This window comes from Acartia tonsa, chromosome 14 (assembly GCF_053477335.1).
Source record: "Acartia tonsa isolate MP-2025a chromosome 14, ASM5347733v1, whole genome shotgun sequence".
In the NCBI taxonomy this organism is placed as follows: Eukaryota; Metazoa; Arthropoda; class Copepoda; order Calanoida; family Acartiidae; genus Acartia; species Acartia tonsa.
The window spans coordinates 1,006,862-1,021,178 of NC_137273.1; the positions used below are offsets into that span (position 1 = coordinate 1,006,862).

At 35.0% G+C, this 14,317-nt stretch overlaps 1 long non-coding RNA gene across 1 annotated transcript; it reads left to right on the forward strand.

Moving 5' to 3' along the window:
- Positions 1 to 5,195: 5,195 nt before the first annotated feature.
- Positions 5,196 to 9,328, forward strand: LOC145306038 (uncharacterized). The gene is made up of 3 exons (XR_013874874.1): positions 5,196 to 6,141; positions 7,284 to 7,338; positions 8,561 to 9,328. It is a non-coding gene; the product is annotated as an uncharacterized LOC145306038 (long non-coding RNA).
- Positions 9,329 to 14,317: the final 4,989 nt, after the last annotated feature.

A 14,317-nucleotide genomic window follows, 5' to 3' on the forward strand; every position in this document is an offset into this window, starting at 1 on the left:
CACTTTTTTAAAGATTGTAAACAATGTGTTTAAGTGATGCTTTAGATGATATACATAGAATTAGGTATGCTGCAAATATTTGCATAGCTTCTTTAAGACTAGCGGCTTCGTTCTATGGAGGTCTATAGGGGGAGGGGGAGTCGAACCTCTACTTTACCTTTCAGTTTAAAAAAGAAAAAAAGGCGGAAAAGTATTTTTTTGCAGGGGCAATCTCTCTTGAGTGAAAATAGTTATTAACATTCCAAGGACCTTTGAAATGTAAAGGAGAACCATATTGGTCCAGCGGTTAGCAATATCCCTCAGTACAATCACACAGACAGTTAGACATCTTGTTACTTTAGATAAGTAATAGCGGGTACGCCCCTAGAGGCCTCTGGGAGGGGGATTTCTCACCCAAAACAGTTATAAACCTGCCCAGAACCCAAGTAAAGCTCTGTAAAGGAGAACCATATCGGTCCAGCGGTTAGCGAGATCTATCAGTACAAACATACGTACCAACAGACAGACTTTTTTTGTTAAGGAATTAACTGGAAAAAGATTTTTTTATACATATATTTTTTCAATACATGGTGGTTTTAATATAAAATCGTAGTTACTCTTTGACAACGTATGTCCGTCTGTCCGTCCGTCAATCTTAGTCAAATAGCTACCCTAGTAAATTTCATTGTTTGGGGGAGGTGTTCTTCTTCGATTTCAAGACATCATCTAGAGTAACCAAGATAATATTAGGTTAAGTAACACCCTACAGACAACCAATCCTTTAATTGCATGACCTTTGTCTGAAAGGCCTAACTGTGCATGTTTGTAATGAGTTGCGCCTTTTTATGGGCCAAAGCATACCTACTATTAGTGTCATGCAACTGACAATGCAGCAGTCCAATGTCTCCTCCTTCCCTGTAAAACTCCATTTCTTTACTACTTTTTCTCTTTCCCCCTAAACGGCGCCGCAGCTATTCTAATTTTAACCAGCGACTGTGGCGTAAAACGTAGCACATCCGCTCGTTGTCGGGAAGGTGATAGGTTTGAATCTCGGCCTAACACCATGTCTTAACCAAAAACGTTATTAATTATTTCTATTGCTGCTTTGTCAGGTGTGCGATGTAAATAGTTTGAGAATGCCTTGGCCCAGAACAGGCGCAGTTCATTACCATGCACAGGTAGGACTTCAGACAAAGGTCGTACAATCAAAGGTTTAATTCTGAGGGACGTCTGGCCATATGCTCGTGCACAGGAATTAAGCAAGGTTTGGTTCAGAGATGCACTAAAAACCAGGTCTCACGATGTATAAGGGATAAGACAATGGCCGATAAATTGATGTAAATCCCCAATGATGAAACACCCCTTCTGTAGATCACAATTAATGGTTAGAAGGTTTTGACACTAATCTTAATGAACCAACCAATCAAAATTCATTAAAGTAAACAAAGTTGTTAAGCCAACAAATAAGAAAACGTTATTATAAAACTTTGGGGACTTGTGTAATAAACAGCCCAATGTCCCCTCCCTCCCTGTGCATACCAAAATGAAAAATTATAAGATTACAACAAGTTTTATTTTAATTATCCGTGGAAAATTATATGCAATACAATGCTATACATGATTTTCAGTATGGCAGATACTGTTTTTAATCCACCGGATATTAGTCGGTTTTGAAGCCATACTGAAAACACATCCTCTCATATGTTGGCTTTATAACTTTTAGTAAATTTTATTAAATCTTGAATCGGTTCTACAATTCTAATCCTACAAAAGGGGTAATTTTGTTTATCAAAAAGCTTCAATAAATTGATCCCTATTATTTCATTTGTTCTTTTAACGTCGTGTGTTAAAAAAATCGGGTATTGTCCCTTTCGTGACATCGCACCTTAAGGGGCGATTCTTCGTATTTTACACAGTAGGTATTCTCCTGCGGGGGGCTCTAACCCAGTAGGGCCAATCATTTAACCCTGTGGGGCAATCACATAACCCAATATAACCTAACCTAAAATAACCTATAGAAAGCCATTTTAAACATACGACAAATCGCCCCTTAAGGTGCGATGTCACGAAAGGGACTATTCCCAAAAAATCTCTTATTTGCTGGCTTAATAACATTGATAACATTTGCGATTATTGATTGGGTTGTACAATTATTACTATGCGCCTATTTTGGGCCAAGCTATTTACCCAAACTCTTACTTAAAATGTCACACATCGTTTACTGTAGTAGTAGGTACAATTTTTAATATCTTTAGGTGTGACGCAATTGGTTACTGGTTAACCAATAACCGCTCCATCTACGTTTTTCGCTACATTCATATGTCGTTCTTGTTTGGGGCAAACTAGCGGCTACGCCCGTAAAGGACTCTAGAGGCACTTGCTAGAGCCAATTCTTTTGGAAGGGTGGTGGTACCCACCTCCAAATTAGTTTAAAAACCTTCCCAGGACCTATAAAAAGCTGCATTGTAAAGGAGACCAATATCGGTTGAGTGATTAGCGAGATTCTTTGGTACAGATAGATAGATAGACATTCTTTTACTTTTAGAATTATTGAAAATTAAATATATAAAGAGAAAACAAAATCGTTATTTATCTTTCATTAATAAACATGGGTGTCAGGTTTTTTTTGTTTAATTTGAAAACTGTTAAATAACCATGCCTGTATATATTTCAAATAGCGGCTGCTCCCTTAGAATTTGATTGTTCTGTATTTTAAGGGGCGGAAAGAGGCTTGAAGAATAGCTTTAAAAATTAAGTAGCTAAAAACCATCACAGAAACTATGTGAAGCTGACCTAATATAGTGAACCCACTCAGTTCAGTGGTTATTGAGATCTTAAGCTTCAGATATAGAATATACAGGATGCGTCATATAAATCCGGACTTTTTCTTATTTCTAAACAAATGAACATAAAATCATCAATTTTAAAGATTTTATTGAATTTTAAAAACTGGGAAGAAAACTAGGTATATACTAGGGTGGGTTGATTTTGGACATTTTTTTTCTGAGGCCAAAGCGGGGATCTGCACTCAATTTATATAGATATAATACACCTCTGGATGATTTAAAAATTATCCTAAGTCTTAAAACTGCTGACGACCAGACATTCAATTGTATAGCTATTTGTAAATGGGAGTCAAAAATTTATTGAATCAGAATTATGGCTTCATGGTGCTCCCTGGAAATGCCTTGAGGAGCTGAGTCAGGAACTTTTTGTCCGTTTCAAAAAATCTCGTTCCCAGCCTGAGAAAATCTAAAAAACCTCTACAAATTGGACAATTCTCAATAAACCTTAAAAAATTTTGTTTTTTTAGTGATTTCTAAGGCTAGGAATGAGATATTTTGAAACGGACAAAAGTTCCTGATTCAGCTCCTCAAGGCCTTTCCAGGGAGCACCATGAAGCCATAGTTCTGATTCAAAATTTTTTTTTGAATGTCGTCTTTGCATACTAATAAGTAATGAATTATATTTTTAAGTGGTTGTGTTCTAAAACTTAATTTTTTAAAATTCTTTTTCGTTCAGAAATGTTTTTAAGGTTAATTTTATCTGTTGCATATCCCCGCTTTGTCTAATTCCGATATGAACCCACCCTTGTATATACTAATAGATTATTCAATAAAATTGCCACCAGACTCAATCACTGCCTCTACCCGCCCCCTGAACCGCCTGCCGACCCTGGTCACCATGTCCCTGTCCAAGCTGGCGAAGTTCTCTTTGATAGTGGAGGGAGGTCTTTGTAGAATGGGCGCGCCTATTGGTTCATGCTTATAGGTGCTTCAGGCCCAAAAGTTCATTGGATTAAGATTGGGGCTGCTGGGAGGCCACATCTCTTTAGGGATGTGAGTAACTACAGGATCCAAATTAATCCATCTTTCAATCTACCCTTTGACATGACAGCTCTCATTTGAGCCACAGTTGAGCTAGAACAACGTTATATTGCTTTTTAAAAATGGCAAATAGATTAAGCTAGGGTTATCAGCGCAACTGATAGTCTAAAATGAGTTCCTTATGGGCCCCTGAAGTCGAAAACCAAGAAATTTTCAAGATTTAGACATATGAAATTTCTACCATGATTCACTTTGCCAAGGTACTACGGCCAAGCCAGCTGAGATAGAGAGCTCTAGTCTTTTCTAGTGTCTTTATTAGGTATCTAACAGTATCTCCAGCAAGTTTGATAAGTCTATCTTATCTACAGATGGGCTGAGGTCAGATTTAGTAGGCCCAAGTCGAGGATCCAGGGTAAACTATAAGCGAATTTTGATTCTACCTTGTTGAATATATGCATGGCCAGCTTGGAGTACATGTCCTCCATAGTCCAAAACTTTTTTTGGGCAAAGAGGTCATTACCTAAGCTTTTTATAGTGGGGTCAAACGTCCTGGTTGGTAAAGTAGTTTAGGCACTATGGCTATTTAAAAAAGGTACGGATATATGTGGCGCACCCTGTATAGAATATGATTACTTCAAAACTAATGGTTCTGAGCCATATTGAAAAATCATATATTGTATTGCAGTAAACACAATTTTTCACAAATAATAAAACCAGTTTTGTGGAAAGGCCCTTTATACCCTTGTAACCAAAAATAATGGAATTAATCTTCAAGTTTACCAAGTTTTAAACTATTAAATTTTGAATTATGGTTTTATGAACCTAGTAAAAGTGTCTGACTTTGATTATGACATAAAAAAAAATTAACCAATGAGAGGCCACTATAAATTTTACCATTGGTCAACTACAGTGTATACTGGCCTCTCATTGGCAATTTTTTTTATGTCATAATCAGAGTCAGACACTTTTACTAGGTTCTGGTTTTATTGCTTACTAGCGACTAAGCGCACTTTAAGAGTGGGAGGGGTGAAGTAGACCTCCCTCATTTGAAATTTAAAAAATAAATACATTTTTGGGAGGGTCTATGATTAGCCTCCCTAAAATGGAGAACCATGGTTAGCGATATCCTTTGGTAAACGAACACACAGCCAAACTGACATCCTGTTACTTTCATAAAATAATTATATTTAAGTTTATTATTCCTACCTCTGACACCCTTATCATGTCAGCAAATATTCTATTTCCTTATCTTTCCTCTCATTTCAGCATCAGACTTTGGAGACTCAACATCTACTGATGAATTTTCTTTAAATATACTAAAAGCACAAATTTATTTTATATAAAATGTTTGTGTTTTGAGTCTGTAAATTGAAAATTCATTTTAAAAATCATAAATTTTTACTATTTACTTTAGGCATTTACTTTATGATTCTAAATTTTTAATGTTATTGTAACTACTCTATAACTTTATTTGTCTGTCCAACTTTCAGTCTGTCGGTTATGCAATTTGAGACAATAGATGATGCTATTCTATAATTAGGGACGTCTGTCCGTAACGGATAGCTTGTAACGTTGATTAAAACATGTTATAATTGTCCTATCGATTGCAAAACATTACTAGAAAGACTCTTGGTGAATTTTAGCTTCTTAAAAGCAATATATTGATTAAAAAATAATATTATGATACTACTGGCTACGCCCCTAGAGGCCTTTCAGGGCACTTGATGTGAGGGTGTGTGTGTGTGGAAGGGGGGGGGGGGGTTAAAATGTCTCTTTCTTAGGAGGGTGGTGGTACCCTCCCCCAAAATAGTTATAAACCTTCCCTGGACTTATGAGAAGATACCCTGTTAAGGAGAACCCGATTGGTTCAGCGGTTAGCGAAATCCTACAAAAAGATAGACAAAATTAGAAACCGAGATTAGCTAATCATTCTAGATAACTATGGACATATGCTTCCCGTCCGTCCGTTCGTATGTCCGTCCGGCTGAGTAAGTTAGCAAAACACTCTAACTTTGGCTGTAGAAGGGCTAGAAGAATGATTCTTACATTTCTTGCATTTAGAGGAATAGGGGACAATGGTCTTATTATCACACTAGTCCCCAAAGTTTTATAATAATGTTATCTTATTCGTTGGCTTTACAACTTTTGGGAATTTTGCTGAATTTTGATTATTTTTTTTATGTTGAGTGTTCAAACGTTTCAACCACTAATTTTAATCTACAGAAGCAGAAATTTTGTATGTCAACATAGGGGACGTACATCCATTGTCTTATCCCTTATGGTCCCTGAGCACTTGTGGAGGTCCCATCCATGTCGAAGCAACACATATCTAGAGGTAAGTACGACTTTTTTTTATGTAAGCGAAGCAACTATATAATTAAGGCCGGTCCGTACGTTTGTTCGTTCATAACGGATAGCTCTTTTCATTAATGTAGTCATGTTATAATTATTGATTTTTGTAACAGTTAAAAAGCGTAGCAACTCTATAACAAAAAGTCAGTACGTCCATTTAAAACATACTGTTTTTGACAGAAAACTTTTTGTCTGACATAATTTCTCCTTTTATGTGAAATTTGAAATAATAAGTCCTAAAACAATAAGACAAAGTCCTTAATTAGATTATTTTGCAACAATTTTACAGTAAATTTTATGCTATTTTGTTTAGACTTATAAATTATTATTCTGTTTAATAAGTTTTGACACTATACATGTGTTAATGTTCGTTTGTCCTACTATTTTATTTTAGAGCTTTGCCTTTTTGAATGTTGTCATCATTGTTGGTTTTTACATTAAGTTTGAAAATGAAGGAAAACAAGGATGACAACATTCATAATAGCGTAGCTCTTATTTATGAAGGAAGGACAAACGAATTATAACTTTTGTAGAATCTCAGTGCTTATAAGCAGAAAATTAATTCTAAGTCGAAATTGCACATAAATTTGATGCAAAATTGCGTAAATACAGGATACAGTAACAGGACATACTTTCATTTGTAGGACTTGATTATAGATATCCCTTGCTTATAATATTGTACCTTACTGTCATAAGAATCATTAGTCCCAAAAATTAGATTAATAAGATAACTTATCATATACAAAAAATGTTACAAATCAGCATGATTTCAAACGGACTTTAGAGTTGCTACGCTTTGTAAATTTTACCTAACTGTTATAGGGATCATGTAAATTTTACCTAACTGTTATAGGAATCTTGTAAAGTTTGAAATCGTTGGAGCAATGTTTTTTATGTTGTCATCATTGTTTGTAGTGGGACAAAGTGACTAAAAAATCAGCCATGTGGCGTCATAAAAATAATGAGATGATCGATGAGAAGCGGAAACTAACCAATTAAAAAAGAGATGGATAATCCCTCATTTTTATGACGTCACATGGCTTATTTTTGAGTCACTTTGTCCCACTACTCCTTGTTTGCATTTATTTCTCCTGTAATCTTGATTTTTATATTGATGTTTCCTAGGACGACAAGGCACACTGTTATGAGCGAAGCATCTCAATTATCAACATCTGAAAATGTAAGTAGGTCCTTGAAAATTTAATGAATTAAGCAACATATTTACTAAAGATCTTTGTTAAGACTTCAAAATTAGAGTTTTGTTTCCTTAAGAAGAAAATACTTTTCAAGTGTTTATGTTCGTTTGTCAGATTGTCTGATTTTTACTTTGCGCACAGAATAAAAATCAGTTTGTCTGTGTACAAAATTGTGTTTCTTCCATATTCCACCTGCTCCTGTCTAAAATGCTCTTGGTGGAGATGATTAAAGTCCCTCCACAGATTATGACGTCAAACGATAAAATAACCAATGAGAGGTCAGCATAAATTTTACCATTGGTCAATTACAGTGAAAACTGGCCTCTCAATAGCTATTCTATCGTGTGACGTCTTAATTTGTGGAGGGGCTTTAATCATCTTCGCCCTTGGTCCTTTTTAAAAACGAAGCTTTTCTATAATTAGGAACGTTCCATCCATCCATCCTTATATCCGGAACGGTTAGCTCTTTTTGTTGATTTAAACCTGTTAAAACTTTCCTGTCGATTTAAAACTTTGCATGATGATTCCTATAACAAATTTGTGTATTAGATAATATACTATTCATTTGATTTTTAGAATACTGATTTCTTTTTCAAATAAATGCAGTGTTATAAACAATGCATCTCCATAATCAAGTCCTAAAATTATAATTATGTCCTTAAACAGTATCCTTAAGCAATTTTGCAACAAATGCGCTTACAATTTTGTTTAGACTTTTACATTTATATTACGCTTTTTCAGTCCTGGCAAGTGTTAATGTTTGTTTGTCCTGTCATTTCAGAGCTTTGCTTTCTATGGATGTTGTCCTCCTTTTTTTATTAATTTCAATAGATTTTCATTTTTTTTTCAATTTTAAGTTTGTTTTACTTGTTATATACAATACAAAGTAGAACGATGTTTGTCTGTCTGTCTGTCCATCTGTCTGAAGCGTAATATCTCAGTAACTACTCTTCAGGGAATATACTGGCCCTGTGATGGTTTTAAGCTAATTTCTTGGGGGGTGGGACACCCCCAACCCAACAAAAAAAGAAAAATAATAAATAATTTTTTTTACTTTTTTCTTTTTAAATCTAAAATACAAAAAAATTGGGTTGATGAAACACAGTTGATTACCTCTTAGGGCAAAGCACCTAGAGGCAAGTGGCGAAGCTGGTAGTTTATAACAAAGTAGGCTTTTAAAATGTATTATATTTTAATTTATTTCAGGGGTCAGCAACAGCTGTGGCTGAGAGTGGCTGACAGTGAACATAACTGCGGCTGTGTACAAGTTTGCGGATGCGGCTGATTGTGGCTGAGGCTTAGTGTGGCTTATGGTTTAGATAGCTGTGTCTCCTGAAGCTGTGGCTGAGAAGAGTGGCCTACAGTGAGCTTGGCTGCGGCTGTGTACAAATTTGTGGCTGCGGCTGATGGCGTCTGTGGCTTATGGTTTAGATGGCTGTGTCTCCAACTGAAAAGAAATGTGCCGCCGCGCTGTTAGGCTGAGTTTGGCTTATGGCAAGTATGCCTGCGGCATTAGCAGCTGCGGCTGATAGTGGCTGTATCTGCAACTGAAACAAAAATTTGCCGCTGTGGCTGAACGTGTCTTACGATAGGGCTGGCCACGGCTTAGAGTGGCTGCTGCTTCGGATCCAGCTTTTAAACAGTCATGTCACTGAGGGTGGCTGCGCGCGGGCAGCTGAATTGATATCTTTTGGCTGTGGCTTAGGCTTGTTGTTTGGTGGCTGAATAAACTGCGGGGCTGAGAATATTTGAGTTGCTGCACAAACCGCGTGGCTGATGGGTGGATCAATTTAGAGTACATCCTGGGTGGCTGTAGCTAATTGGGTGCCTTTCAAAGCCGCGCTGCTGATTAATGAGGCTAGGGTTTGTGTGACTGCGACACCAGGGCCCTCATTTATTCATTTTTTTTATTTTGATTATATTAATTATTATATTATTCAAAAATGGATTAAAAAAATAAATAATTACTCTATATAATTTTTGTATTAAATTGTTTAATGACATAAAAAAAACATACTAAAGACGTTAAAATTAATCATTTCTTAATAAATGTTTATAAACACACTCTCTCTTATATGTTGGCTGAAAACTTTGGGTACTTTCATATAATTTTGTTTTTTTTGGTTTATCATAATTGGAGATGTAAAATAATTAATTTAGTCTTAGGATGTCTGGTTATGTGTAAAATTGTCTTCACATGGGTGTAACCCTTATCTAGATGAGGGGGGGGGGGGTTATACCTCCCTACAAAATAGTCTAAACCCTGCTCTGAGGGCCAATACATTACTGCGTATTTTAAGCGTTTCAAGCATTTTCAAAACATTATAGAATTATTGAAAAAATTTAATAACATGATTCCATTGACAATTAGGTACTATATTTAGGGTAAAGCAATTCTGTAAGAATGTCCTAAAAGTTTAGTAATATTATTACAGGTCTTAAGCTTCTGTATTTATTTATACTGTTCTTAATATAATTGGTTTAAAAGAAATTTTCTCCATTTATAAAGATTTTATACAAGTTGTAAAACTCTGAAAAACCAAATAATTAGAATATATGTATATTATATGTTAAGTCACCAGCTGGATACTTTGCTTCGCTTACATTGGTGGATTTTTATAATTGTTGAATTCATAAGTTTTTTAGTTTCTTTTTTCAAATAATATTATTTAAGTTAGTGTTTAAGACAAACTTTTGCAACAAAGCAACTTTTCAAGTATGGATATATTAGCAATATTTAAACATTAAAAATGTATTAAGCTTAATTCCCTTAAAACTATTATTCAAAAATTAATGTTTTTAAAGTAATGGTTTAGTTTAAAAGCTACGCTACTATTGGATATAATCATTTTTCAATTATTGATATACTTATATTGTAAAACCTTTCATTTTTATAAAGGAATAAATATGTTTATATGGCCGAAACGCAACTTCTTATCTTATATATTTTATTTCACCTTTTTTTCTTGTAAAAATATTTATTTTGAATCTAACTATTCTATCAAGTAAAAAAAACATTAGATGAAAATTGAATATTTATTTAAGTTAAAGAATATTTTTTTTTATAGATAAAACAAATTAAAAACCAAAAATTGAAAGGACAATAATAATCAAAAAAGAAAATAGATGTTAAAATGAAGCACAAAATCTTAGTGTACAAGCAGAAGTATTTGGTAAGAAATAGACAAAATACGCACCAGGACATAATGTGATTCTTATTTCATTATCATAAGCACAAGGATCTTCATAAGTGTGAAAACATACTTGCAGAGATATTTCTTCACCAACTTCCATCTGTTCAATAGCTCCTTCTTCATCATTGATCCATCCAGTTGCATATGTGCCACAGTGATTCTTACCAGGTGATGAGGTTGGTATCTTGTCTCCAGCTGGGGCTTGTATTCTGTAATATCCTGTTCCCTGCCAGTCAGGGCTGGGAGAGTTGTCTCCATCATCATCACAATAATCTTCATGCCCATGATCTTCATTTCTTGTTGAATCATTGAGAAATCTGTACCCTCCAGGCATACATTGGGGAGGAATTTTTTGTTCAATACAGTTCAGCTCTCCACTGGAGCATCCTTGACAAGGAATAACTGAGGGGCAATCAGTCAACTGCAAACAGATGTTGGGCATAGATGTAGATTGATCATACCAGGTATACCCTCGGCAGACATTAGTCTCAGTACAAGCTTGATAGCAGTCTACAAGGGACTCAGAATAAACAGCGCCAACCAGGTTTTCAGAACTTATTGTGCAGGCTCCTTCATAAGCAGTAGGAATTGTTCCGCTGTAACATCCAGGACAAGCATGAAGACCTTCTAATTCTTGATATTCATAGCAAGAATAGCCAAGAATAACATCAAACCTCCATGTATAACCTTGACAACCAGGATGGGATGCACATAACTCATAACAGTTTTCTTCTGATGGAATGCCAAAGTCTAAAGAATCTCTATCTGGAACAAAATTCCATGTAGCTTCCTGGATCTTTGTGAGGCACTCAGCTTGGACTCCAGTCAGTACTGCAGCTCCATAGAGGAGAGCCAGTATGCTCACCATGATTGAGCACATGTGAGAAAAAAAGTATATTTTTTCACACTATGATATTTCAATATTCTGATTCTGCTTTTATTTCAGCCCTTATCTTCCTATTATTCATTATATAACTTTATTATTATAAAAGTCACATTTTTGTGCACTTATAGTTTTGTGTAAACAGATTTTGAACTTTAAACTCAAAATAAACTGTAGGTCATTAGTTACTTTTTATTGTATTTGTTAATTATGATTAAATGTAAAAAATATTCTTTAGCCTCAAGAGCTTATTCATTAAAGTCTATTGTTATAAACAATGTTTAATTTTAATATTTTTAATTATGAAAACTGAAAAGCTTGTTTTATTTTAGAATATATGAATCTGGTGTAAATAAACAATTTTTGGTTTATTTGATCTTGAATATAAAAATCATGAAAAAAGAGTTATGTTTTTAACCATTTGGATATTATAGCTCAAAATTATAGGTATACTGGATACTGTTTAAGAAAAAAACTTACATTTAATAAAATGTTGTCTAAAAAGTTAAAAATCAAAACGTTATAAAAAGATGTATAAACTGTCTGGTTACGATTATAGAGTTGATACACTTTTTTATCTTACCAAACTATTACAGGAATCACCATGCCGAATTTGAAATTGACAGGACAATTCTAACACGAATAATTTAACTAAAGAGCTAACTTTTACAGATGGACGGACTGACCAATTCTAAGCTCTGCTTTTAATAACTACAATTAAGCTAAAAAGTATATTTAAGGTGGAAATTTTTTTTGTGGTAATTGGGGGGTGGGGGGGGGGGGGTTAGGAACATATTTTTATTGAATTTTATCTTACTATTAAAATAACATTTTTTTGGTCAATTGGATCTTGTAATAAGAGTCAGGTTTGAACCCATTTTAATAGCACAGCTGCTAAATAACTCAATATTAACAGTATTGACAAGGATGTCAAATTAATTACCATATGCAGCCATTAGTACCAGCAACCATTGCTCAACATTTAGCACATCCTCTTGTTGTCAGAAAGGTGATAGGTTCGAATCTCGGTCCGACAATGCGTCTTAAATAAAGACTTTAAAAATGGTGCCTTCTGCTGCTATGTCATATGCGCGACATAAATAGTTAAAGTAGTGGGGATTCCTTGGCCCAAAACAGGCACAACTCTTTACGATGCACATTTAGGACATCTAACACAAAGGTCGTGCAATGAAAGGGTTGGTTGTCTAATGGGTGTTACTTAACCTAATGTCCAGGTTGTTTGGACAGAAAGGGAGACCCCTTAGTTATCTTGGCTTGTTGGACCTGGCGTTAGTGTGTCATGGACAGCATCTATTTCCAATGTAGCTCCTGAACTACAAAAAGCACAAAAATAATACTTTTATTTCCAAAAAATAGCGTGTATGACGATTATAACGGTATGCATAACATTTTTCTACTATTAACACAAATAAAGGGCAAATAAATGTATATTTGAAGTGGAATTTATAAATTTTGTAGTAAGTATCTTGTTGTTTAAAATTAAAATTTTTTTTTGGGGGGGGGGATAAAAGGATTACTTTTAAATTTTGAATAGGGATCTTATGGGACAAGACAAGAGTTACTTAAAAAAAAAAATTTAAAATAAAATTCTTTTTTAAAATAAACAAATTTCTGGTGCTGCCAATTTATGTGAAGTAACTCCTTAAAAACAATTTTTTTTTGGGGGGAGGGATTTTTATTTTTGTGTCCCACCCCCCAAGAAAATAGCTTAAAACCACCACAGGACCAGTATATTCCCTGAAGAGTAGAGCCTAATCGGTTCAGCAGTTACTGATATCTAAAGCTTCAGATGGAGAGACGGACAGGGAATCATAGGGAAGCATCACTTAGGTCCCGAGTTCGTATGGTTTTAAGCTACTCTTATGCCTTCTCCCTACATCTTAAAAAACAGATCTCCTAAGATGCTAGGTACGAATCCGCTAGTTGGAATCAGATGGAATGTCCCTACGTTCTTGTGTAAAACCTGATAAAAATCTACGGCGACACCAAATATGAAAATTCATCCAGGCAGGGTGGGGTCATTGGACTGTAAATTACACACGTGGTACCCAAAGTTTTATAAAAACATTATTTTTTTCGTTGGCTCAAATACTTTGGGTACTTTTATTGGATTTTATAGCGGGATATCCAACTAGCAATGTCCAAACTTTTCAACCACTAATTGTAATCTATAGAAGCAAGGACGTCCAAGGGGGGGGGGATAAAGTGGTGATTACCCCCCCCCCACACCCCCAAACAAATTGTTTCAATTTGAACCCCCCCCCCCCTATAAAAATTACCCCTACCTTGGGGGTGCCAACAATTAAATTACCCCCCAACTAAATAATTTTGGGGGGCTAATATTTTATGTGATGTAATTATCCGATTGTTCTGGGTTTTGAAATACTGATTCCCAGCACAACAAAATACAATGTTTAAAGCGAAGCATCTCTACAATGAAGTGCTAAAAATTTAATCAGGTCCTTAAACATTCTGTATTTAACAAATTTACTTACAAATTGGTTTTGACTTTGAAACATTTATGTTCTGAATCATCAGTTCTGACACTCTACAAGTGTAAATGTTTGTTTGTCATACCGTTTCAGTGCTTGACTTTTATGTATGTTGTCATCCTTGTTGAGTTGTAGATAATTCTTATAATAAAGAAACAGGATGTTTGTCTGTCTATTTGTTTGTTCGTACCGAAGGATCTTGCTAACTGCTGAACCGATGTGGTTCTCCTTTACAGGGTAGCTTGTCATAGGTTCCCGGGAAGGTTTATAACTATTTTGGGGGAGGGTACCACCACCCTCCCAAAATAATTCGCCCATAGAAAAACTACTCTCCCCTCCCCCCCAAAAAAAATAATCTAAAATGAAAATTAGA